Source organism: Giraffa tippelskirchi, chromosome 10 (genome assembly GCF_054371585.1).
Source record: "Giraffa tippelskirchi isolate mGirTip1 chromosome 10, T2T-mGirTip1v1.2.pri, whole genome shotgun sequence".
NCBI lineage: Eukaryota > Metazoa > Chordata > Mammalia > Artiodactyla > Giraffidae > Giraffa > Giraffa tippelskirchi.
The window spans coordinates 22,270,552-22,294,699 of NC_137284.1; the positions used below are offsets into that span (position 1 = coordinate 22,270,552).

General features: G+C 41.5%; 1 non-coding gene across 1 annotated transcript; it reads right to left on the reverse strand.

The window, feature by feature from the left end:
- Window positions 1–4,856: 4,856 nt before the first annotated feature.
- On the reverse strand, window positions 4,857–4,963 carry LOC145524995 (U6 spliceosomal RNA). The gene has a single exon (XR_014068016.1). It is a non-coding gene; the product is annotated as a U6 spliceosomal RNA (small nuclear RNA).
- Between the last annotated feature and the right edge of the window lie 19,185 nt (window positions 4,964–24,148).

A 24,148-nucleotide genomic window follows, 5' to 3' on the forward strand; every position in this document is an offset into this window, starting at 1 on the left:
CATCAGTCAAAAATCTCAAATGCAACTACTCTGACACAAAAATTCCCTTTCTAGGAAAATGTTCTATCAGAATATTCACATGTGTGTGCAAAGACACTTGAATGACGTTACTCATTGTAGCATGGTTTGAAAAGCAATCTGAATGTCCAACAGTGGGAGACTAATTAAACACATTTTGGTACGGCCTTTAAGTGGAAAACTATGCAGCCCTGATGAAGAGTAAGACAGAGGGAATGAACACAGAGGGAATGAACCCTGAGCTAAGTGTTAGGTGAAAAGAGCAAGACTTAGAACAATGTGTGCCCCTGCTGGGGTTAAAAAAAATAGTGAATATAAATATTATACACACATATCCTTGTATATGGAGAAGGAAATGGCATCCCACTTCAGTATTCTTGCCTAGAGAATCCTGTGGACAGAGGAGCCTGGTGGGCTGCCGTCTATGGGGTTGTACAGAGTTGGACACGACTGAAGTGACTTAGCAGCAGCAGCAGCATGCTTGTATATATAAAGAGTATCTCTGAAGGGATGGGGGTCAAGAAGATGAGTTAGAAAATGATTGCTTTGCAGCTCCCCTGGTGGTCCAATGGCTAAGACTCCATGCTCCCAGTGCAGGAATCCCAGGTTCAATCCCTGGTCAAGGAACTAGATCCCGCATGCCACATGGTGCAACTAAGACCTGGCGCAGTCAAAAAAATGAATAAATAAATATTAAAAAAAAAAAACAGTTGCTTCTCTGGAAAAGTCAGTCACTGGTGGGAGGATGGAAGGAAGGTTTTCTTTCCAACTCATTCTATTTGGTAGCATTTGACTGTTTTTCCTTACACATGTACTACTTTTTCAAAAATACACCATCTTTTTTTTCAGATTTTTACAATACATTAAAATAGCCAATAGTTTTGTAGCATTCTCCCCTTTCTAACGTGTACTCAAACGCAGGAATGTCTTTGATGCTCAGAATGTCTTGGAGGAAAGCCTTATCAACCCCCTTCCAGAGAGTCATGTTACAAACAGGAGATAACTCTTTCAGGAGCCTTTGTCTGGAATGGCCTCTCTGGAGCTCTGCGCTATTGCAGCGGTGCTTTTATTGTCGTTCTTGAGAGGCAGAGGCCTGAGCAGGGCAGGCCTGTGCATTTAGCTATCTCAGCACTCAGAGTTCCTCTAGTAAATAAAGAAACCCAACCTAACAGCAGGGCTTTAATAGGCAGTTTCAGGAGTGTGACCTGAGGAGAACAGTGACTGGGGGTTATTAAGGTGGGAGGAAGAACGGATGACTTTGGGATTTGAAGACATTTGGTGATGAAGTGAAGGTGAGACACATGCAAGAAGGAGGGTGGGGGCTATTGGGAGAAAGGAAACTCAGATTGTGTGAACAGGGAATAATGGGATGAACTGTCTTTGCCAGTTGCAGGTCTAGGCTGTCATCTCAGCTCTGCCTTGCCAGGGCTACATGTCCTTAGGCCAGTTACTATTTTACTATTTCTTTTTAATGCATGTATTGCACAGTATTGGGGTTTAAAAACATTTTTTTTAACTTGATTTTTATTTTTACCTTTTTATTTTGTATTGGGGTATAGCCAATTAACAATGTTGTGATAGTTTCAGATGTACAGAGAAGGGACTCAGCCATACATACACATGTATCCATTCACCCCAAACTCCCCTCCCATCCAGGCTACCACATAACATTGAATAGAGTCCCATAATCTATGTAGTAGGTCCTTATTGATTATCCATTTCAAATATAGCAGTGTATACAGGTCCATTCCAAACTCCCTAGCTATCCCTTCCAGCATTCTTTCCCCACCCACCCCTGCTTGCATAGTATTTGAATCCAGTGCTTGATGTGAAAAAATTTCAAATAATGTAAAAACCCCCATCTGCCCTTCTCGACTTCCCCTCCCCCTTACCAGAGGAATCATGTTGCTGGAAATTTTTTGATATGTTTTTATACACACAATTATATGTAAGGTAAAATATATGGATAATACACATATTTAGGGTACAAAATAGATATCTACATAGAATATATAATATTTTCATATCAATACAGATCTAGAATAGATATATTTGGAAACATATGATTTGATATATTTATAGAAATAAGATCATCCTTTGTGTGAATGTATGTAATATAAAATTTTTTTCAGTTTAAAATACATTGTAGAGTTCTTTTCATGCCAATACTATTAAAAAAATTCAACCAAATCTAAGTTTGAAGATCTAATCAGCTTTAATCAATAATTCATCCATCAGGCAGAATCCTATCTTATGAATAGATGGACGTTCTAAGGGGGGTTGTCACAAACTGTAAGGTTCTTATAGGAAGAAAGGTAGGGCAAGGGAGATGTGTTATTGTTATTCAGTCACCCAGTCGACTTTAAGAATCTTCTTCAATACCACAGTTGAAAAGCATCAATTCTTCAGCCCTCAGCCTTATTTATAGTACAACTCTCACATCCATACATGACTACTGGAAAAACCATAACTTTGACTAGACAGACCTTTGCTGGCAAAGTAATGTCTCTGCTTTTTAGTATGCTGTCTAAGTTGGTCATAGCTTTTCTTCCAAGGAGCAAGCGTCTTTTAATTTCATGGTTGCAGTCACCATCTGCAGTGGTTTCGGAGCCCCAAAAAATAGACAGGTAAGATGGTTTGGTATTCCCTTCTCTCTAAGAGCTTTCCACAGTTTGTTATGATCCACACAAAGGCTTTAGCATAGTCGATGAAACAGAAGTAGATATTTTCCTGAAATTCCCTTGCTTTCTCTATAATCCAGTGAATATTGGCAATTCGATCTCTAGTTCCTCTTCCTTTTCTAAACCCAGCTTGGACATCTGGAAGTCCTTGGTTTGAATAATGCTGAAGCATAGCATGCAAGATTTTAAGCATGACCTTACTAGCATGGGAGATGAGTGCGACTGTCCAATGATTAGCACATTCTTTGTTACTACTCTTCTTGGGAACTGGGATGAGAATTGACCTTTTCCAGTCCTGTGACCACTGCTGGGTCTTCCAGATTTGCTGACATAATGAATGCAAAACCTTGATGGCATCCCCCTTTCAGTTCAGTTCAGTCGCTCAGTCGTGTCCGACTCTTTGCGACCCTATGGACTGCAGCACGCCAGGCCTCCCTGTCCATCACCAACTCCAGGAGCCCACCAAAACTCATGTCCATTGAGTCGGTGATGCCATCCAACCATCTCATCCTCTGTTGTCCCTTTCTCCTCCTGCCCTCAATCTTTCCCAGCATCAGGGTCTTTTCAAATGAGTCAGCTCTTCGCATCAGGTGGCCAAAGTATTGGAGTTTCAGCTTCAACATCAGTCCTTCCGATGAACACCCAGGACTGATCTCCTTTAGGATGGACTGGTTGGATCTCCTTGCAGTCCAAGGGACTCTCAAGAGTCTTCTCCAACACCACAGTTCAAAAGCATCAATTTTACAGCACTCAGCTTTCTTTTAGTCTAACTCTCACATCCATACAAGACCACTGGAAAAACCATAGCCTTGACTAGACGGACCTTTGTCGGCAAAGTAATATCTCTGCTTTTTAATATCCTCCTTTAGGGATTTGAATAGTTCTGCTGGAATTTCATCTCATCCACTAGCTTTATTAACAGCAGTGCTTAGCAAAAGAAAAAAAAATTTAAGGCCAAGATGTCTTCTTTTGGGAGTTGGGGAATGGGCAAGGTCTTTATCATGCAAACTACCTCTTCTTCCAGGAGGAGGATAGGAATGAATAGGGAAAAGTGACAGGTCACCTTTGTGCGCCAAACAGAAAATTCCAAAGACTAGTTAAGATTTCATTTCTGGTGAAAGTCAAAACCACAGTTAGGTTAGGTATTAAATCTAGATTTGGTGTCATGGGCACAAATGACGCCATTTGGGGCTTTTCTCCTTAACAGTACATATTGATCTTTTAAGTTTTTATAGTAAAAAATCATATTTCATAGTATGTATTTTGTAGAGTTTATTTAACCACACTTAATGAACTGTAGGGGTTTCCCTGGTGGCTCAGCCTGCAATGCAGGAGACCCAGGTTTGATCCCTGCATCGGGAAGGTCCCCTGGAGGAGGGCGTGGCAACCCACTCTAGTACTCTTGCCTAGAGAATCCCATGGACAGAGGAGCCTGGCGGGCTGCAATCCTTAAGGTCACACAGAGTTGGACACAACTGAAGTTACTAAGCAGCAGCAGCAGCAATGAACTGTAAGGCTTTTAACAAATTTTTAATATCACAAAAAGTGCTGCAGTGAATATCCTCATATGTGCTTTAATGTGTAAATAAATATTCCTCATGTTTTCCTGTGATACATATTTAGATACCTAGAAACTGAATTGCTGGGATGAAGTGTATGCACAATAAAAAGTTTGATAGCTACTATTTAATTGTTCTCCCTACTATTTAATTTTACCTGCCAATTTAGATGGGCTTCCTCGGTGGCTCAGCAGTAAAGAACCTGCCTGCAATGCAGGAGACACAGGAGATGCAGATTCAATCCCTGGATAGGGAAGATCCCATGGAGGAGAGCATGGCAATGCTAGTGTTCCTGCTTGGAGAATCCCAGGGAAAGAGGAGCCTGGCAGGCTACAGCCCATAGGGTTACAAAGAATTGAATGACTGAAGGGACTTACCATGCACGCACCAATTTAGATTCCCATCAATAATATATTGAAGCACTGTTTTCTCTATACATCAGATCTGAATAGTATTTTTTTTATTCTTCAGCTATATGCCCAAGAGTGGGACTGCTGGGTCATATGGTAGTTCTGTATTTGTTTTTTTTTTTAATTAGTTTATTTTCTATTTTTTAACTTTACAATATTGTATTTGTTTTGCCATACATTGACATGAAAAAAATATGGAACGCTTCATGAATTTGCGTGTCATCCTTGCGCAGGGGTCATGCTAATCTTTTCTGTATCGTTCCAATTTTAGTATATGTGCTGCTGAAGCTAGCACTGAATAGTATTAAACTTAAATTTTTGCCAATTTGATGGGTTAAAAATATTTCATTGTTGTCTTATTTTTACTATCCTCCATTACTAGCTGGGGTCTTTTCATATGCTAATCAAGCATTCGTTTTTATTTTTCTTCTATAAATTGTTCACATCTGCAATTGATTATTTTGCTGGCATCCATTCCACTCACTCTCCTATAGTATTAACAGAGATTCCATCTGGGTGTGACCCTACTATCAGCTTTACTGAGTGCCACAACCCAGTCAGCACAATCTCACCTTTGTTTTCCATGTGATTAAATTAAAAGGCCTAACCCAATCAAGCTGGAGTCTGTATTCCTTAGACTGAGTACAATGCCTAGGGCCCACAGTCTTTTCATGAGCACATAAAAACATTTTAATTTCTTCTAAAATCAAAAGAAAAAAAAAACTTTTAGGTTAAAGAAGGTGTTTTAATAAATGTTATGGGAACTTCCCTGGTAGTCCAGTGGCTAAGACTTCAAGCTCCTAATGCAGGGGGCACAGGTTTGATTCCTCGTCAGGCTTCCCAGGTGGCTCAGTGGTAAAGTATATGCTTGCAATGCAGGAGACACAGAAAACCTGGGTTTGATCCCTGGGTCAGGAAGATCCCCTGGAAGAAGGCATGGCAACCCACTCCAATATTCTTGCCTGGAAAATTCCATGGACAGAGGAGCCTGGTGGGTTACAGCCCATGGGGACACAAAGAGTCAGACACGACTGAGCAGCATGTATGCACATGTGGCATTTAGATTCCACATGTGGCAACTGACAGATTCTGAGTGCAGCAACTAAAACCGGGTGCAGCCAAATAAATACATATTTTTAAAAACAAATGTTCTGGACTGAATCGTGTACCCCCCCCCAACTCATCCCAAATCTTCAATATGAGTGTATTTGGTGATAGGGCCTTTAAGGAGGTAATGAAGGTTAAATGAAGTTGTGAGAGTGCAATCCTAATCCCATAGGACTGGTGTTCTTAAAAGTAGAGATTGAGATACCAAAGAGTTCTCTCTCCATGCCTACTTAGAAGAAAGGCTATGTATTTCGCCATGGCCACTGAACAGAAGAATACAATGCATAATATTTGTGTATCCATCTTAGCTTGCCAAGAGTCAGACACGACTCTTAGCATGCATCCATCTTTGCTATCAGTGAAGTCATAAAACATAATTAAAAAACATTTTTAGTGCAGGAAGGGAACCATGAAGGCAAAGGTGCCTAGAGCCCATGAAAGCCATAATATGGCCCTGAAATTAGGCCCTAACATCTCTTGGTGCAGGCCTTTAGAATAATAGTAGGGAAAGAGGGTTTCCTAGGCAGTTCAGTGGTAAAGAATCCACTTGGCGATGCAGTAGACGCAAGTTCGATCCCTGGGTTGGAAGATCCCCTGGAGAAGGAAATGGCGACCCACTCCAGTATTCATGCCTGGGAAATCCCGTAGAGAGAAGATCCCATGGAGGGCTATAGTCCATGGGGTCACGAAGAATTGGATGCAACTGAGTACAATGCATGCATGCATTTGGTTTTAAATTTTATCATAAAATTATTAAATTAAATATTAATTAATATTAAAATTAAATACTAAGATTATTTTTAGTAAGAATAGTTTTTATTCCACTCCTCTCCATACTCTTCAGAGTGCACCTCCCCCGCCCCAAGCAATCATACTCCATCCTTCTGGATGCCTCCCTAGTATTTAACTTTTAAATGTCTAAATAGTATCTTTTTAATTTCTATCTTTTTAAAAGTATTTGTGAAAAGAAGTGAAAGGCAAAGGAGAAAAGGAAAGATACACCCATCTGAATTCAGAGTTCCAAAGAATAGCAAGGAGAGATATGAAAGCCTTCCTAAGTGAACAATGCAAAGAAATAGAGAAAAACAATAGAATGGGAATGACTAGAGATCTCTTCAAGAAAATTAGAGATACCAAGGGAACATTTCATGCAAAGATGGGCTCAATAAAGGACAGAAATGGTAGGGACCTAACAGAAGTGGAAGATATTAAGAGGTGGCAAGAATACACAGAAGAACTGTACAAAAAAGATCTTCACGACCCAGATAATCACAATGGTGTGATCACTCACCTAGAGCCAGACATCCTGGAGTGCGAAGTCAAGTGGGCCTTAGGAAGCATCACTATGAACAAAGCTAGTGGAGGTGATGGGATTCCAGCTGAGCTATTTCAAATCCTAAACGATGATGATGTTAAAGTGTTGCACTCAATATGCCAGCAAATTTGGAAAACTTAGCAGTGGCCACAGGACTGGAAAAGATCAGTTTTCATTTCAATCCCAAAGAAGGGCAATGCCAAAGAATGTTCAAATTACCCTACAACTGCACTCATTTCACATGCTAGCAAAGTAATGCTCAAAATTCTCCAAGCTAGGCTTCAACAGTACGTGAACCGAGAATTTCTAGATGTTCAAGCTGGATTTAGAAAAGGCAGAGAAACCAGATATCAAATTGCCAACATCCGTTGGATCATTGATAAAGCAAGAGAATTCCAGAAAAACATCTGCTTCATTGACTATGCTAAAGCCTTTGACTGTGTAGAGCATAACACACTGGAAAATTCTTAAAGAGATGGGAATACCAGACCACCTTACCTGCCTGTTGAGAAACTGGTATGCAGGTCAAGAAGCAATAGTTAGAACCGGACATGGAACAACAGACTGGTTCAAAATTAGGAAAGGAGTACGTTAAGTCTGTATAGTGTCACCCTGCTTATTTAACTTACATGCAGAGTACATGCGAAATGCTGGGATGGATGAAGCACAAGTTGGAATCAAGATTTTCAGGAGAAATATCAAACCTCAGATACACAGATGACACAACCCTTATGGCAGAAAGTGAAGAGGAACTAAAAAGCCTCTTGATGAAGGTTAAAGAGGAGAGTGAAAAAAGCTGGCTTAAAACTCAACATTCAAAAAACTAAGATCATGGCACCTGTTTCCATCACTTCATGGCAAATAGATGGGGAAACAAAGGAAACAGTGATAAACTTTATTTTCTTGGGCTCCAAAATCACTGCAGATGATAACTGCAGCCAAGAAATTAAAAGATGCTTGCTGCTTGGAAAAAAAGCTATGATAAACCTAGACAGCATCTTTAAAAGCAGAGACATTACTTTATAGTCAAAGCTTTGGTTTTTTCAGTAGTCATGTATAGCTGCAAGAATTGGACCATAAAGAAGGTTGAGCACTGAAGAACTGATGCTTTTCCACTGTGATCCTGGAGAAGGCTCTTGCAAATCCCTTGGACTGCAAGGAGGTCAAACCAGTCCATCCTAAAGGAAATCAGTCCTGAATATTCATTGGAAGGACTGATGGTGAAGCTGAAACTCCAATACTTTGGCCACCTGATGAGAAGAGTCAACTCATTGGAAAAGACCCTGATGTTGGGAAAGATAGAAGGTAGGAGAAGGGGACTACAGAGAATGAGATGGTTGGATGTCATCACTGACTCAATGGACATGAGTTTGATCAAGCTCTGGGAGATGGTGAAGAACAGGGAAGCCTGGTGTGTTGCAGTCCATGGGGTCTCCAAGAGTCACGGACACAACTGAGAGACTGAACAGAAACAAAAGTTGTTTGTTTATTTGGCTGCACCACGTCTTAATTTCACCAGACAGGAGCTTTAATTGTCGTTGCAGCATATGGAAACTTCAGTTGCAGCATGTGACCTCTTAGCTTCCACTCGTGAGATCTAGTTCCCTGACCAGGGATCCAACCCAGACCCCCTGCTTTGGGAGCTGGAAACCTTAGCGACTGGACCACCAGAGAAGTCCCCTAATTTCTATCTTTTTTACTCTAACAATGATCATAGGCGGCTTCTGTAGTGCCTCAGATGGTAAAGATTCGCCTGCAATGCAGGAGACTTGGGTTTAATCCCTGGGTCAGAAAGATCCCCTGGAGAAGGGAATGGCTACCCACTCCAGTATTCTTGCCTGGAAAATAGAAATTAACACATGTAAAGTGTTGAGTGCTCAACAAATTGTAGCTTTAATGTTATTAGTCATCAAAACAGCACAATGAGGCAACCATTCTTCTGATGAGGAAACAGAGGCACCAGAGCGGATGCTACTTTCACGAGATTTCACACCTTGTAAGGGGCTGGAGCTAGGATTCTAAATCCAGAGCCACGGTAATTCACGTATCACCTGCAACCACCATCTTGAAAACCCCTGGGGTGGAATGTGATACAGTAGCACTGTCTGAGAATAAGGGAGGAAGGTGTGGTGAGGCTGGGAACTCAAATTTTTCAAAGTTCTGGAATAGGATTGAAGGATAAATTATGCAACACCTAGTTAAATTTGGATTTCAGATAACCAGGAGTAATGTTTTAGTACAAGTATGAAAACCAGCTAAAAAGTTTTTTGTCATTTGTCTGATATTCATATTAACTGGAATCTTGCATTTTAAATTACTTAAAGAGGTATCTAGGAACCGAGGGTGTTATTCCAGCACAGGGACCTGGCCCCAGCGAGGAGTAGGCAGAGCCGGTGGGGGTGGGTGGTAAATCCAACCCCTGTCACTAGGGGGCAGTGGAGGACTGAGTAGGGCGGGCTGGGGATCTGAGGGTGTCTGGAGAGCAGGCCTGGGAAAAGGCTTTGGGACTGCTGTCCATCAGGACTAGAATTTTAAATCAAATCACAAAAGAAAGAGCATGCAGGTCACAGAAAAAGAACAGCTTATTCATGACTAATAAACATGAAACGAAGCTCAATCCCGTTCATAATTAAATGAATGAGCCTGAAATAAAATGAGGTATTTTCCAACTCTCAAATTGGCAAAAATGAAAATACCAAAGGATTAAAAACTCAGTGTCATGAAAGTATGCGGAAATGCTATGTGAGTGGAGTCTAGCATATCATCTTTGGATAAGTATAAAAATTAAAAATGCATGTAGCCTTTACATGCCTTTAAAAATGCTTGGACTTCCCTGGTGGCTCAGTCAGTAAAAAAATCTGCCTGTAATGCTGGAGACCTGGGTCTGATCCCTGGGCTGGGAAGATCCCCTGGAGGAGGGCATGTAACCCACTCCGGTATTCTTGCCTGGAGAATCCATGGGCTGAGGAGCCTGGTGGGCTGCAGTCCATGGAATTGCAAAGAGTAGGACACAACTGAGTGACCAAGGACATGTAGCCTTTAACCAATGATTTAACTTTTAGTGATCTATCAGACAGATCTGCTTTCACATGTAGGTGGAAACATATGAAGATGTTCATTGTTGTATTAGCTAAAACCAAGGCAAACAAACTGCCTAAACATTCATGCAAAGGAACACGATTAATAAATGATAACATATTCAGATAATGTAATACTATGGAATCATTTAAAGAATGCTGTAGATCTATATGTTGATAAGTTTTAAAAATCCAGGGTATTTTGCCAAGTGAACAAAGCAATGTGCACACCATTATACAGATTTTTTCAATTTGTATGTAACAGAGAGGGAATGAGATGTATTTATAAATTCATAAAACATTTCTGAAAGGATATCCAAGAAACTGTCCACAATAGTTCTGTGGCAGAGGGACACAGAGGGTCTGGGATGAGAAGGAAATTTACTACCCACTGTATCAGGTTTTACTTGTTCGTTTTTTTAAATCTCATGTCGGTATAGCCTTTACCAATTTAAAATAAAGTAGAAATTTGGGAAGATACCCTGGAGAAGGAAATGCCAACCCACTCCATTATTCTTGCCTGGGAAATCCCATGGACAGAGAAGCCTGATGGACTAGTCCATGGCAGTTGCAAAAAGAGTCAGACATGACTTAGTGACTAAACAATAACACAAGAAATTTGAAGGAACAAAGAATGTCAAAGTCAGGCTAAGCGATAGAAGGCAATGTGTCCAAAAACAAGATAGGAAAAGAAAAATGGTCTAGCCCCTGGGGAACGCGTGAGTCATGAGGCAGCAGCAAGCTGGGAAGGTCTGACCAGAAAACATGGAAAACCTCTGCCTCCTAGGATGCCTGGCCTTCCGTGCTGTGAGCTAGAAAAGTGCCCACAATCTCCGTACTCAAGAGGCTACTGTGGAGGGACTCTGCCCATTGGTCGCTTCTTGGGCTGCCAGAAAGTAAGATGACTAATACAAACTGTGGATGAGGGAGGCCAGCCCAGGGCAGAGCCTGAAGCCTCTCCTCACCTGGGTACTTTATTTCAATTAAGACAGTCTGAGTCATCACTTTTCTGGTTTCACAAAGAGCTTGTGATCATGTTAGCCACTGGCTTGTTTCTTGTTTTTAAATAATTTTATTTATTTATTCGTTTTTGGCAGTCCTAGGTCTTCACTGCTGTGCTGGCTTTTTTCTAGTTGTAGAGAGCCGGGCTACTCACTAGTTGTGGCCCACAGCATCTTATTGCTGTGGCTTTTCTTGTTTTGGAGCACAGGCTCTTGGGCATACTGGTTTCAGTAGTCGTGGCATGGGGGCTCGGTAATTTCAGCTCCCAGATTCTAGAATGTTCTCAATAGTTATTGTGCACCGGCTTGTTTGATCTGTGGCATGTGGAATTTTCCTGGATCAGTGATCGAACCCATGTCTCCTGCATTGGCAGGCAGATTCTTTATCATTGAGCCACCAGGGAAGCCCAGCCACTGGGGTTTTTGATGCTACTGACAGGAGGGACCTAGAATATTATGGATAAGAGAGTTGGACCATAAAGAAGGCTGAGCACCGAAAAACTGAAGCCTTTGAACTGTGGTGCTGAAGAAGACTCTTCAGAGTCCTTTGAACAGCAAGGAGATCAAACCAGTCAATCCGAAAGGAAATCAGTCCTAAATATTCATTGGATGGACTGATGCTGAAGCTGAGGCTCCAATGCTTTGGCCACCTGATGTGAAGAACTGACTCATTGGAAAAGACCCTGATGATGGGAAAGATTGAGGGCAAGAGGAAAAAGGGGCAACAGAGAATGAGATGGTTGGATGGCATCACTGATTCAATGGACATGAGTTTGAGCAAACTCAGGGAGATAGTGAAGGACAGAGAACGCTAGTGTGCTGCAGTTCATGGGGTCACAAAGAGTTGGACACAGCTTAGCGATTGAACAACAACAACAACTGAATATTAACAATAGCAAGAAGAGAAAGACAGAGAGGCCAGAAGTAGTGGAAGGTGCTAAGTGGGAAAATAGGAGGACGTTTAGTCCAGGAGACAAAATTTAGAATGAGAACAGTGGTTCTCAAAGTGTGTACTGCAGACATGGCCCTAAACTTTGAAAAACACTGACCCCATCTCCTATCACATTTGTAATTAAACAATGAAAAGGTATGGGAATCCAATAAAGTTCTGAATTTTCTCATTGTGACATTTTCCCCATGGTTTTGCTCTTTTAAATATCAAACAGAATCCTTCCCTCATCTTTTTGCCTCCCTTATTTGCTAATTCATGAAACTTGTGATTTAATCTCTGTACTGGATAATTACTACTATTATCAAACATATTGGGTTGGCCAAAAAGTTTGTTGGGGTTTTTCCATACCATCTTACAGAAAAACCCAAACAAACTTCTTGGCCAACCCAATATCTGGCTTTTTGATAGCTACTTCAGCACTACTGCATTGGAAGGTCTAGAGGTAGGGCCAGGAAATTGAATTTTAACCCGATGAAGAAATAATAATAAATACTATAGTAACCAGCCTTCAAGATGGCCTCACGACTCCTGCACTATGATAGCCCACCCTTGTGTAGTTTCCTCCTACATGGTACTGGGGTTAGCATCTGGCGGATGCAGAGTGATTTCATTTCCAAGATTAGGCTATAAATGTTTTCGGCTTCCACCTTGGGTGCCCACTTTCCCTCTGTTTTTGGAATCTGTCACTCTGGAAAAGCAAGTTTCTACTCTGTGAACTGTGTTTTGGAGAGGCCTACAAGACAAGCACTGGGGCTTCCCATGTGGCGCTAGTGGTAAAGAACATGTCTGCCAATGCAGGAGACATAAGAATCAGGGGTTCTATACCTGGGTCAGGAAGAGCCCCTGGAGGAGGGAATAGCAACCAACTCCAGTATTTTTTGCCTGGAGAATCCCATGGAGAGAGGACCTGGCGGGCTATAGGCTATAGGGTCGCACAGAGTGGACACGACTGAAGCGACTTGACGTGCACGCACACGCACTCACACATAGGCAAGGACTAGAAGCCTATGAGTAGCTAAGAACTGAAGCTTGTGAGAGTGAGAGTGAAAAAGCTGGCTTAAAACTCAACATTCAAAAAACTAAGATCGTGGCATCCCGTCCCATCACTTCATGCAAATAGTTGGGGAAACAATGGAAACAGTGAGAGACTTTATTTTCTTGGGCTCCAAAATCACTGCAAATGGTGACTGCAGACATGAAATTAAGAGACACTTGCTCCTTGGAAGAAAAGCTGTGACCAACCTAGACAGCATATTACAAAGCAGAGACATTACTTTGCCAACAAAGGTCCGTCTAGTCAAATCTATGGTTTTTCCATGTCATGTATGGATGTGAGAGTTGGACCATAAAGAAAGCTGAGTGCCGAAGAATTGATACTTTTGAACTGTGGTGTTGGAAAAAGACTCTTGAGAGTCCCTTGGACTGTAAGGAGACCCAACCAGTCTATCCTAAAGGAGATCAGTCCTGGGTGTTCATTGGAAGGACTGATGCTGAAACTGAAGCTCCAATACATTGGCCACCTGATGAGAAGAATTGACTCATTGGAAAAGACCCTGATGCTGGGAAAGATTGAAGGCAGGAGGAGAAGGGGACTACAGAGGATGAGATGGTTGGATGGCATCACCAACTCGATGGACATAAGTTTGAGCAAGCTCTGGGAGTTGGTAATGGGCAGGGAAGCCTGGTGTGCTGCAGTCCATGGGGTCGCAAAGAGTTGGACACGACTGAGTGACTGAGTGACTGATCCGAACTGAACTGAAGCTTGTGAACAACCATGTGAATGACATTGGTAGAGGATTCTTCAGCCCCATTTGAGCCCTGAGATAACTGCAGCCCCAGGCTTGACTGCAACCTCATGCAAGACTGATTCCAATAATCTCTGCTAGCTACTTCTGCATTCCTGACCCTCGGAATCCGTGAGATAAGAAATACCTGTTGTTTAAGTTTAGACGTAATGTGTTCTGCAGCAATAGTAAACTAATACAAGTACCTTTTTGGGGAAGCTTACTATGTATTACACTCTCTTCCAAGTGTTCAACACACATTATTCTGTGTGAATTTCTCAACATATTTATGGAGTAGGGATTATTGTCCCCTTTTTACAAGGGAAAAACTAAAGTTCAATGAGAGCGCTGAAATACCATCATTTTGCTTACAAATGTTGTAATAGAATATCCAAAATGTTAAGTGAAGATATCACAAGCCAGTTACTTTAACAACAAATAAAAAAATTTTTTTAACTAAAACTTTGCTTTGGTTTAATTATCAGACAAAATCATTTATATTTCTTCCCCCAAATGTACTCCCAAATGTACCCAGAGTAGCTAAATTAGTTGGCCATTCAACATAATATTTTTCACTTACCTTTTGGAGAATTCCTGCCAAGTTTCAGCATATTAAAATTTAGGTGTAATTAATGCTAAGGCAGCCTTCTGACAATTAATTGGTATTAAAATAGTACTCCCTTTTTGCTGAGTTTATCAACTTGTGTCAATAAAATCATGCCATTAGCAGAAATGATAACAAAGAAAAAGAAAGATTAAGAGAGTTTAAGAGGCATATTCTCAGGAATTCCCTAATTCCAGCCATTAAGACTTACTTAACTGAGTGAGCATTCACTGCTCAGGGCGTTGGTTTGATCCCTGGTAGGGGAACTAAGATCCAGAAAGTTGCATGGTGTGGCCAAATAAAGAAATAAACAATTTTTTAAAAATGATAGAAATTCTATGATAGGATATCTCAGTAAATCTCATTTTCAGATACAGTGGACTAGAACAATAATAAAACTGTCATTGATAAACAAGACAAGTAACAGTCACTCATCTTGGCCAAGAGAGAAGGATGAGTGGTAAAGATCCTACAAGTCTTGACATGAGCCAGAAAAAAAAAGGCATGCTCTCACGCTGGGTAGTTGCTAAGCTGGGATTTAGCCTAGGCCTCTGCACTCCTGAGCTGGGGCCACTCCTATAGCTTGAGGCTTTCTCTCTGTGAAATCCCACACAGGCCTCTCACAGAGGCAAGGTGGAACTGGGTCACAGGTCCTGAAGGCCGCTTGACGTGAACATGGACTTTACTGGCCATGAAGTGTAACTGGACCTAAGGGAAGAGATAGGGGAAGCTCTGATTTACTGAGCTGAATGTTAGCTAACTCCCTCCCCCCAACTTCTTCCTCCAACAGTGCTCATCTCTGCTGCAGCAAAGACAGTACAGATTTTTAGAACCAGCTGGACCTGATGTCTAAGCCAGGCTCTGCCACTTTCTTGCTGTGTGACTGTGGCCTAGCAATTTCACCTCTCTGTGCCTAAGCTGCTTATTTTCATTCATTCATTCATTCAATCAATCAATTGCATATTTATTAAAAAATATTTATTGAGAACTTACTAGGTACTAGAATCTCGTGGTGAACAAGACGAAGTCCCTTATCTGCGAGAGCTTTCATTCTAGCAGGTATGAAGGGGTGTTTGGGAGACAGAAACAAACAAGAAAACTAATATATAATGTCATATGAGAAAGGTAGTAGATGCTATAAAGACAAGAAAACAAGTAAAAGGATAGAGTGACCAGGCGTGCTTCTTTTATGTAGGGGATGGTAATCCATACTTCACAGGATTGTTCTAAAAATTCTGTAAGATATACTATACAAAATACCTAGCACTGTGCCTGGGACAGAGTAGTAATAATGGTAACAATTATTGAGTCTTTGTTATGTACTAGATACCATTCCAAGTATTATAGATATACTAACTCATATAATCACTTCGTTTTATAGATGTGCAAACAGGCACAGGTAGGTTATTACTTGTTTCAAGGTCAGGAGGTTAACAGATAATAGAATTGGGACTTGAACCCTAACATTCTGGCCTCAGAGCCTATGATTTTAATTGATTTGCTAAATCTTAGTGGCTCTCTCTGTCATCCATATTTTGATTTACGGAGGTGTGAGAACTGCAAAGGAGGGCATATTCAATTTTGTTGGAGTTGGCAGGGATAGATGCCAAGTGGGACCTAGGGTAGCTTGTGGAGCAGAAGCAGGGCATCTGGAATTGAGTAACCATGTAATCTGATGATGGGACTAGATAACAAAGAAGGGGAGAGTTGGAGATAATGGAGATAATGGAGTCATGAGAGAATGGAGTAAAGGAGGGTGTCTCAATTGGCTTAGCCTACTGTAACCAAAGGTAAAGCATCTGCCTACAATGCAGGAGACCCCAGTTCAATCCCTGGGTCAGAAATATCTCCTGGAGAAGGAAATGGCAACCCACTCCAGTATTCTTGCCTGGAAAATCCCATGGACAGAGGAGCCTGGTAGGCTACAGTCCATGGGGTTGCAAAGAGTTGGACACGACTGAGCGACTTCACTTCACTTCACTGTAACCAAATGCCATAGACTGTGGCTTACAGAGTAGACATTTATTTTCTCATAGTTCTAGGGGTTGAAAGTCTGAGATCAGGATGCCAGAATGGTCAAGCTCTGGGAAGGGCTCTCTACCTGGCCTGCTGATTGCCTTCTTCTAGCTGTGATATCAGTGGTGGGCAGAAAGAGAGGGAGAGGCCGAGGGCAATGTCTCTTCTTATAGAGGCACTAATCCCATCAAGAGAGTCTCACCTGCATGACTTCATTTAACCCTAATTACCTCCCCAAAGCCCTATTTCCATCTACCGTCATACTGGGGGTCAGGGCTTTAATATTTGAATTTGAGGAGAGACACAATTCAGTCACTAGCAAAAAAGGATGGGCAGAACGTATGGAACTTACTGCCAGAATCTGGATCCACAAGGCTGCCATGGACAAGAATCAACAAGGATTAAACATAGTAGGAAAAATGCCAAGTCCTGAATTTAGATACAAAAAAATTACAAAGTCAAAGGATGGAAGAAGATATTTCTAGGTAATTAACTAGAAGATTAACCCAAGCTGGTGGGACAAGATGGTCACCGAAAAAGCTGACTCTTCTCTGGTCAGATGTAGGCACTCCTGGGACAACATTCTATCTAAGCATCCCCCACAACACAGTTCTAAGGTGCTTTGAAGCTTTAGTGTGGGGTTTCCCAGCCCCTGCCACCTAAAAACAAATCCTGCCATCCGCAACCCACTTTCCCAGATTTTTTTCAGACTGTCATATTGGTATTCATGAACTTTAGGGAGCATTGATACATTAAATTTTAGCGACTATATGTTATATAACATGCCACAGTATGCCAGGTCTTTGTATAGATAATGAATAGTGGTTATCAAAAAGTTGAAAAAAACACATGAAAATAAAAATTTAAGTTGAGAAAATTAAAATTGAGAACAAGTCTAGGATTATTTTACGTGGTACAAAACCATGTTAAGGGCAACTTACAGAACATTAACAAACAATTTGAGAGTGACTGCTTTACTGTATAATTGCTTCCATTTTTGTCAGCCCCTTAAGTGCCTTGTTACCAGTGGGCTTTTATACTGTGCCCACAATACCCAGTCCTTCTATTTCTCCCTCTTCATCATTTTTAGCTCTCCTCCCTCAGCGGCTATATGGCATGTTTAATCAGACATTCATTCATTCATCTGACAAATATTTATCGAGCACCTACTATGTGCCAGGCTCTGTGTTAAACATTGGTGATGCAATATGACCAGAAACAGGCATGGTCTCATCTCTTAGGAAACTTCTAATCTGGTAGAGGACAAGTTAATTAAATAGTCTCATTTAATTGTGCCCATAATTATAAATTGAGATGACAGCTATAAAAGAACAAACTGATGTAGGCACTATGGGAACAGATATCAAAGACAGTCGTCATCGTGTTGTTCAACAAACAAGTTCAGTCAACTTTACTAGCAAATTTACTTAATTAAGTTAAGGAAGTCATAGGGAGTTAATTATGACAGATCAATACAATGCCTTATGACAAACACAGTCTATTGTCTTGACTAAACAACCCAGTTTCATACAAAAAACATCTTAATAAAAGTAATTTCTTTAAAAAAGATTTATGGGCTAAATGTTGTTAGTCAGCAATCCTTGAAACCATGAAAACCAACCTATCATATTACAAGGAAGTTCTTTTGCCTCTTAGTAAGCAAATTTAGAAGCTCAACTTTATAATGACAGGCTATAAGTTAACATAGATTTAACATAAATTTCATGATAATGATATGTAAATATTCTTGAGTCTTTCAATTATCTATCCAAGATGTAAGGCCGCTGAAAACTTTCTCTCCAAGCAGCTGTGTCAACAGTCATCTTATTCTTTTCAAGATTCCTCATTAAATGGGAAATTAAAGTTTGTGGCCTCTGGCTTCAGATATAATTTTTGGCCAATGTTAATTAAAGAATTCCGGGAGATTTATAATTTCTGTTTCCTTGTACGTGATCTCAGTCAAGTCTCTTAGCCTCTCTGAGCCTCAAGTTACTCATGGAGACAATAATAGTGCCTATATAAAAAAGATACTATAAGAATTAAAAAATACATAAGGAGGGAATTCTCTGGCAGTCCACTGGTTAGGCCTGTGCGCTTGCACTGCAGGGGGCATGGGTTCAATCCCTGGTCAGGGAACTGAGATCCCACAAGCTACGTGGGGCAGCCAAAAAAAAAAACCCCAAAAAACCAACAATAAATAAACAAATAAACTGAATTATTATATAATATAAATATAAATAACTTAGTTCAGTTCAGATCAGTCACTCAGTTGTGTCCTACTCTTTGTGACCCCATGGACTCCAGCACACCAGGCTTCCCTGTCCATCACCAACTCCCAGAGCTGAAGTCCATCGAGTCACTGATGCCATCCAACCATGTCATCCCCTGTCATCCCCTTCTCCTCCTGCCTTCAGTCTTTCCCAGAATCAGGGTCTTTTCCAATGAGTCAGGTCTTCGCATCAGGTGGCCAAAGTATTGGAGCTTCAGTTTCAGCATCAGTCCTTCCAATGAATATTCAGGACTGATTTCCTTTAGGATGGACTGGTTAGATCTCCTTGCAGTCCAAGGGACTCTCAAGAGTCTTCTCTGACACCACAGTTCAAAAGCACTTATATACATATATTATAAATATAAAATATTATATAATTCAGTTTATTTATTTATTTATTTTCCCTGTATATATACAGGGAAAGTACCCAATACAGTGTCTGGCATATAGCAAACACTAAAAACATTTGTTAATTGATTTTTTAAAAAATTTTTCATTTGTTATTATTAATACAGGAAGTAGAGCTTCTAGGAAATTAATTAAACAGAAATGTGATCTTTATATCAGGCTTAAGTGAAGAATTTATATGCTTATTTCCCAGCTGAACTACTGTGCTTCATAGTCATCAAAAAAAGAAAAAGGTTTGTTTGGGGAGTAATTTTGGAATTACTAAATGCTGAGAGATGTTTATGAATCATATGTATAATACTTTGCTTTGGCTTAATCATCTTACTTCTAAGAAATTTTCCTAAAAAAATAATCAAAGATGTGGGTAAATATTTATGTGGAGTATTGTGTGATTCATTACAGCATCATTTATAGTAAGGAAATATCTACATATTCAGCAATATGGGAAAATTAAATTATAGTGAATTTATAGTTTAAAACTTAAAATATGCATGTCAAACAATCGGAAGGAAATATACCAAAACATTCAGCTGTGATTATCTCTGGATTGTGACATTATAGGTGATTCTTATTATTTATGCTTTTCTATATTTTCCATATTTTTCATAACGAATATATGTTACTTTCACAGTCAAAAGAGATTCTTTTTAATAGCCTCATAGACAAATTTGCCCCACTTCCCATCCAGTTAGGAGGAAACTTTGGGAAGGTCCCGCCAGCCCTTGCTGTCCCTGCTCAATTTTCTGGTCTTGGAGACCTAGGGAAGAGGCGTGGGGTGGAGGTGGCAGGCTGAGGCTGTGGTCCTTCGGCTTGTCTTGCTGGATCGTGAGTGGTACAAGGACTGGAAAGGTCTGTTTGTTCATATCTGTGACTCCGATCTAGCCTGGCTAGCTGGTTGATAAATACCAGCTTCATGAATGAATGACTGTATCTCTCAGCGAAGTAACTAGACAAAGAGTCCAGTGAAAGGAGTTCATCTGTCTGGGAAGATGGAGTCTTTGAGAGGAGGAGACTGGAGGGTCTGCTCTGGATGGTTAGCCTAAAGGAGCTGAGGTTGCGGACAGAACTACTCAGTGTCCTGAGGCTTGATGAGTGGGATCTTCTAGGTTTTTGCTTGTTTCTCCAAACCATCCTCCTGCTCAACCCCCAGGCACTTCTCTCTTCTTGCTTCTGCTTCCTCATACTAACTTACTGACACTGAGGAAGGAGCCACCCAAAGGCACATGCCAGACAGCTTAGGGTCTGGATGGAGGGAACATGTCGGGTGGTGGGGGAGGGACTGAGGCTGTTGATGAGACAGCTGAACTTGGATGACCTCAATACAAGGAGTGACTAAAACACTTGGACTTCCCATAGTTTGGAACAACACACCCTCGGGTGTTGGTGGTCATCTAATCCCGCATATCTCACCAAAGTTAGGTATCCCTCCTAGGCATCCCTGCATTGAACCCCATTAGGAGAGCCTTGATTTGGTAGTTTCACAGTTAGAGAAATCCACTTACGTCTAAGGTCAATGATGTCCCTGTCAAAAGACAAAGGAAAGGAAAGAAGGGTAAGAACCCAGGTTTGTCTGGCCCCAAGCCCAGAAGCCAAAGAGCCCAGAATGTCCTTAGGGATACTGACCCACAAGTTATCTCAAGACAGCATTAAAATTTAGCCCTAATGGAGGGTCTGGAAAGGTGAGTTTTGCTAGAAATCTTTGTCCTTTTCCTAAAGGCTCCAGGAGCAGACCATGAATCATGGGTTGTATCAGCTACTCCATGGCTCACGGTTCAGGTGAGGTCAAGCAGGAGAGAGACATTCTGGAACCAGTGTCTTCTGACGATGGGTTACACTGGGATTTGGTCCACCTAGGTTGACTCCTATAAGCACAGAGGGCAGGAGAGACCTTCAGGAATGCCCCAGGCACAGTGAGGAATGAAGATGTGTCATTGTCTTCAGTCTTCAAAGTTTCTGACCTACTCCAATAAGGAAGCAGAACCACCATCTATCACCTGTTCTGGAAGGAGGGAGCCAAACCACAAATACCATAGATCATCTGTGTGAACATACACTTCTCTGGGTGTGTCTGTGTCTTCTGATACTGGAGGTGTCAGAAACATCTTTGACATGCCTGTTGACCTGTGTGTTTCTCTCCTTCCCGGTTCTCCTCTATTTTTTTTTTCTTTACCCTGAAATATGACCTTCAGGGCTTGATCTAGTCCCCCTTCTCTCCTTCCTCAAGATCTCCCTGGTTAATTGCTTCTATATAGTCTTCAGAATAGCTTTGGCTTCCAAGTCTCTGTCTTTTTACCTTGTGTTCTGAGCTCCAGATTTGTAACTGAGTCCTCCCAAATGCCTCCACTTGGCACACACATTCAGCTCACTTCTAACAACGCACCAAGTCACTCCCCCTGCATCGCTATAGGAACATCTGAACTTATCACACCCTCCTTAATATTTACTCATCATTGTCCGATTTTCCTCCCCAGATGTCCAAGTGGGGCAGGGATGGGATGGGGTGGGGTGGCTGTGAGAGTTGGTTAGAAGTGTTCTGGGGATCTGAAACAGTCATGGAGAAATTAGCTGAGATCCAGCAGTAGGTTAGGAATCAGGTAAACAGGTTAGAGCTGGGTTACAATGCCAAGTGGGGCAAACCAAGTGAGCAGAAAATATCCCAGGGCAAAACTATGGTGATCAGAGATGGAGAAGGCTACTGGTGAGAAAAAGCCCCACAAGAGGAAGAAAGGCAAGCCCATACTAATGATCAGTCACCATTTCTGTGTTTCCTCCATGTGTCTGGTGTGTGAGAACAGAAAACAATCATAGAAACTAAGGAACAGAACACAACTGGCTTCTTGTCGTCTGTTAGGTCAGGTCCAAACTGGCTGGCAGAACATTCAGATCCTTTCTGACCTGGCTACTTCTTACTTCTCCAGATTCACCTTTTCCACTCCCCAGCTCTCCCCAAGATGATAGCTATTTCCCTGAATTCAGTGTCTCTTATGCTTCTGTGTACACACGCAATTCCCTCTATCCTATGTTGACCGAAAAAAAAAAAAGCACAGTATGAGAATTGTGAGTTAAGTTTTATTTGGGGAAAATGAGGACTATAGTCTGGGAGACAGTGTTTGAGACAGATCTGAGGAACTGCTCCAAAGATGTGTGGCAGGGGACAGTATTATATATGATTTTAGTGAAGGGGGATACATGAATATATTGGGCAGAGGGTTGCTGCTAGTCATGAGAAACTTACTGCTAGTCACGAGGAGCAGATATCTCTGTTAATGAGTTTAGTGCTTTTCTAGATATGAGAAGATGCAAGAAACTAGGGTCATAAAATCTCCTGAAAATATCTAACTATCTGAAAGCCTGTTCTGCCAGTTTTTTTCCAGAGCACAGAGGGCCTCATTCCTGGTCTCCTCCTTGATCTCCTTTCACAGTGTGTTAAAGGTCAGCAACTGCAGTGGCTAGTGACCTGGTAGAGGTAGAAAGCAAGTGACAATTTTTAGTTGGCACCTAGAACATTGGTGTCTACTCAGTGAAGCCCAGCTCATCTCTATAGATTTAGCCTCAACTTTCTTAACTCCTCAAGGCATGCTAAAAGATTCTTTTAGATGTTTTTTTGATGTCGTAGGAGAAATACCTTCATACCTCAATTATTTCAATTGCCACACTCCATAATTATTGTTTACTTGTCTGCCTGAACTGAACTCCATGAGGACAGAACCTATATTTATTTTTCTTTTGGTTGCACCGCCCGGCATGTGGGATCTTATTTCCTGGAACAGGGATTGAACCTGGGCCCTCAGCAGTGAAAGTGCAGAGTGCTAACCACTGGACCACTAGGGAGTTCCTAGAACCTATATCTTACAGAAGGTTTTAGACCCCAGCATCTAACATAGTGGCTAGGACATATTTGGTGCACAATAAACATTTGTTGAATGAAGGATGAACATGCTCAAACTTTGATAGAGGAGACAAGCAAACAAAAAGAAAATTACCAAGTTGTGTGAAATAGGTAGTTTTGGGTACAGAGAGGAAGGGATGTCTAATTTTAGGCAGCCCTATCCCATTTTCTGCCTGTTATACTCTGTAATCAACATAAAAACACTACACAGTACATACAATTGCATTTTTGAAGCAACTGAGAAATCTTATTCATAGGAATGAAATTAGATAAGCTCTTTCTTTAGGGGAAGGGGGTAGTGCCTCTGCTTCATTGATGACTGTATCAATCAGGTTGCTGACACATTCAAGAATATAACTCATGAGATGGCAGAGATGTGGGCAGGGTTAAGGAAACCAGTCAGAGCTGAAGAGCAACAACTAGCCACAAATCAGTCAGGGTTGAAGACTAGCAACAAGGGGAAGCTGTTGCCAGCCCTAGGTCTGAGGTCCAGGGTGGAAGCCTAGAGTTGTAGCCATGGAAGAGCACAGTCACTATTGGAAATTCAGTCTCACTCAGCAGACTAGTGGCGGGTTGTGGGGGGGCGGACCTCAACCATGTTCTCTTCCAACCACAGATCAGCTTCTGCATCTTATTAGCTGAGCGCAGAAGCCAGAACACAAGTGAATCCTGGTGATACAGTTCATAGGGGTCAGCCTACAGGGGCAAAGTGGAGAAGGACCAAGAAAGGATCTGGGTGGTAGAAAGGCAAACAAAATAATCAGCACAGAGGGGAGATGCCTCTGCTTTGTGGAGGACCTATATAATTGATTCTTGGCTATTTAGTAATCAGACATTGATACAGCCCTGTGGATTGCAATTCTAGGTCTCATGTTTCATCTATTTGCTGTGCTTAGTTGCTCAGTCATGTCTGACTTTTTGCGACCCCATGGACTGTAGCCTGCCAGGCTCCCCTGTCCATGCGGATTCTCCAGGCAAGAATACTGGAGTGGGTTGCCATGCCCTCCTTCAGGGGATCTTCCCAGCCCAGGGATCGAACCCAGGTCTTGCACATAGCA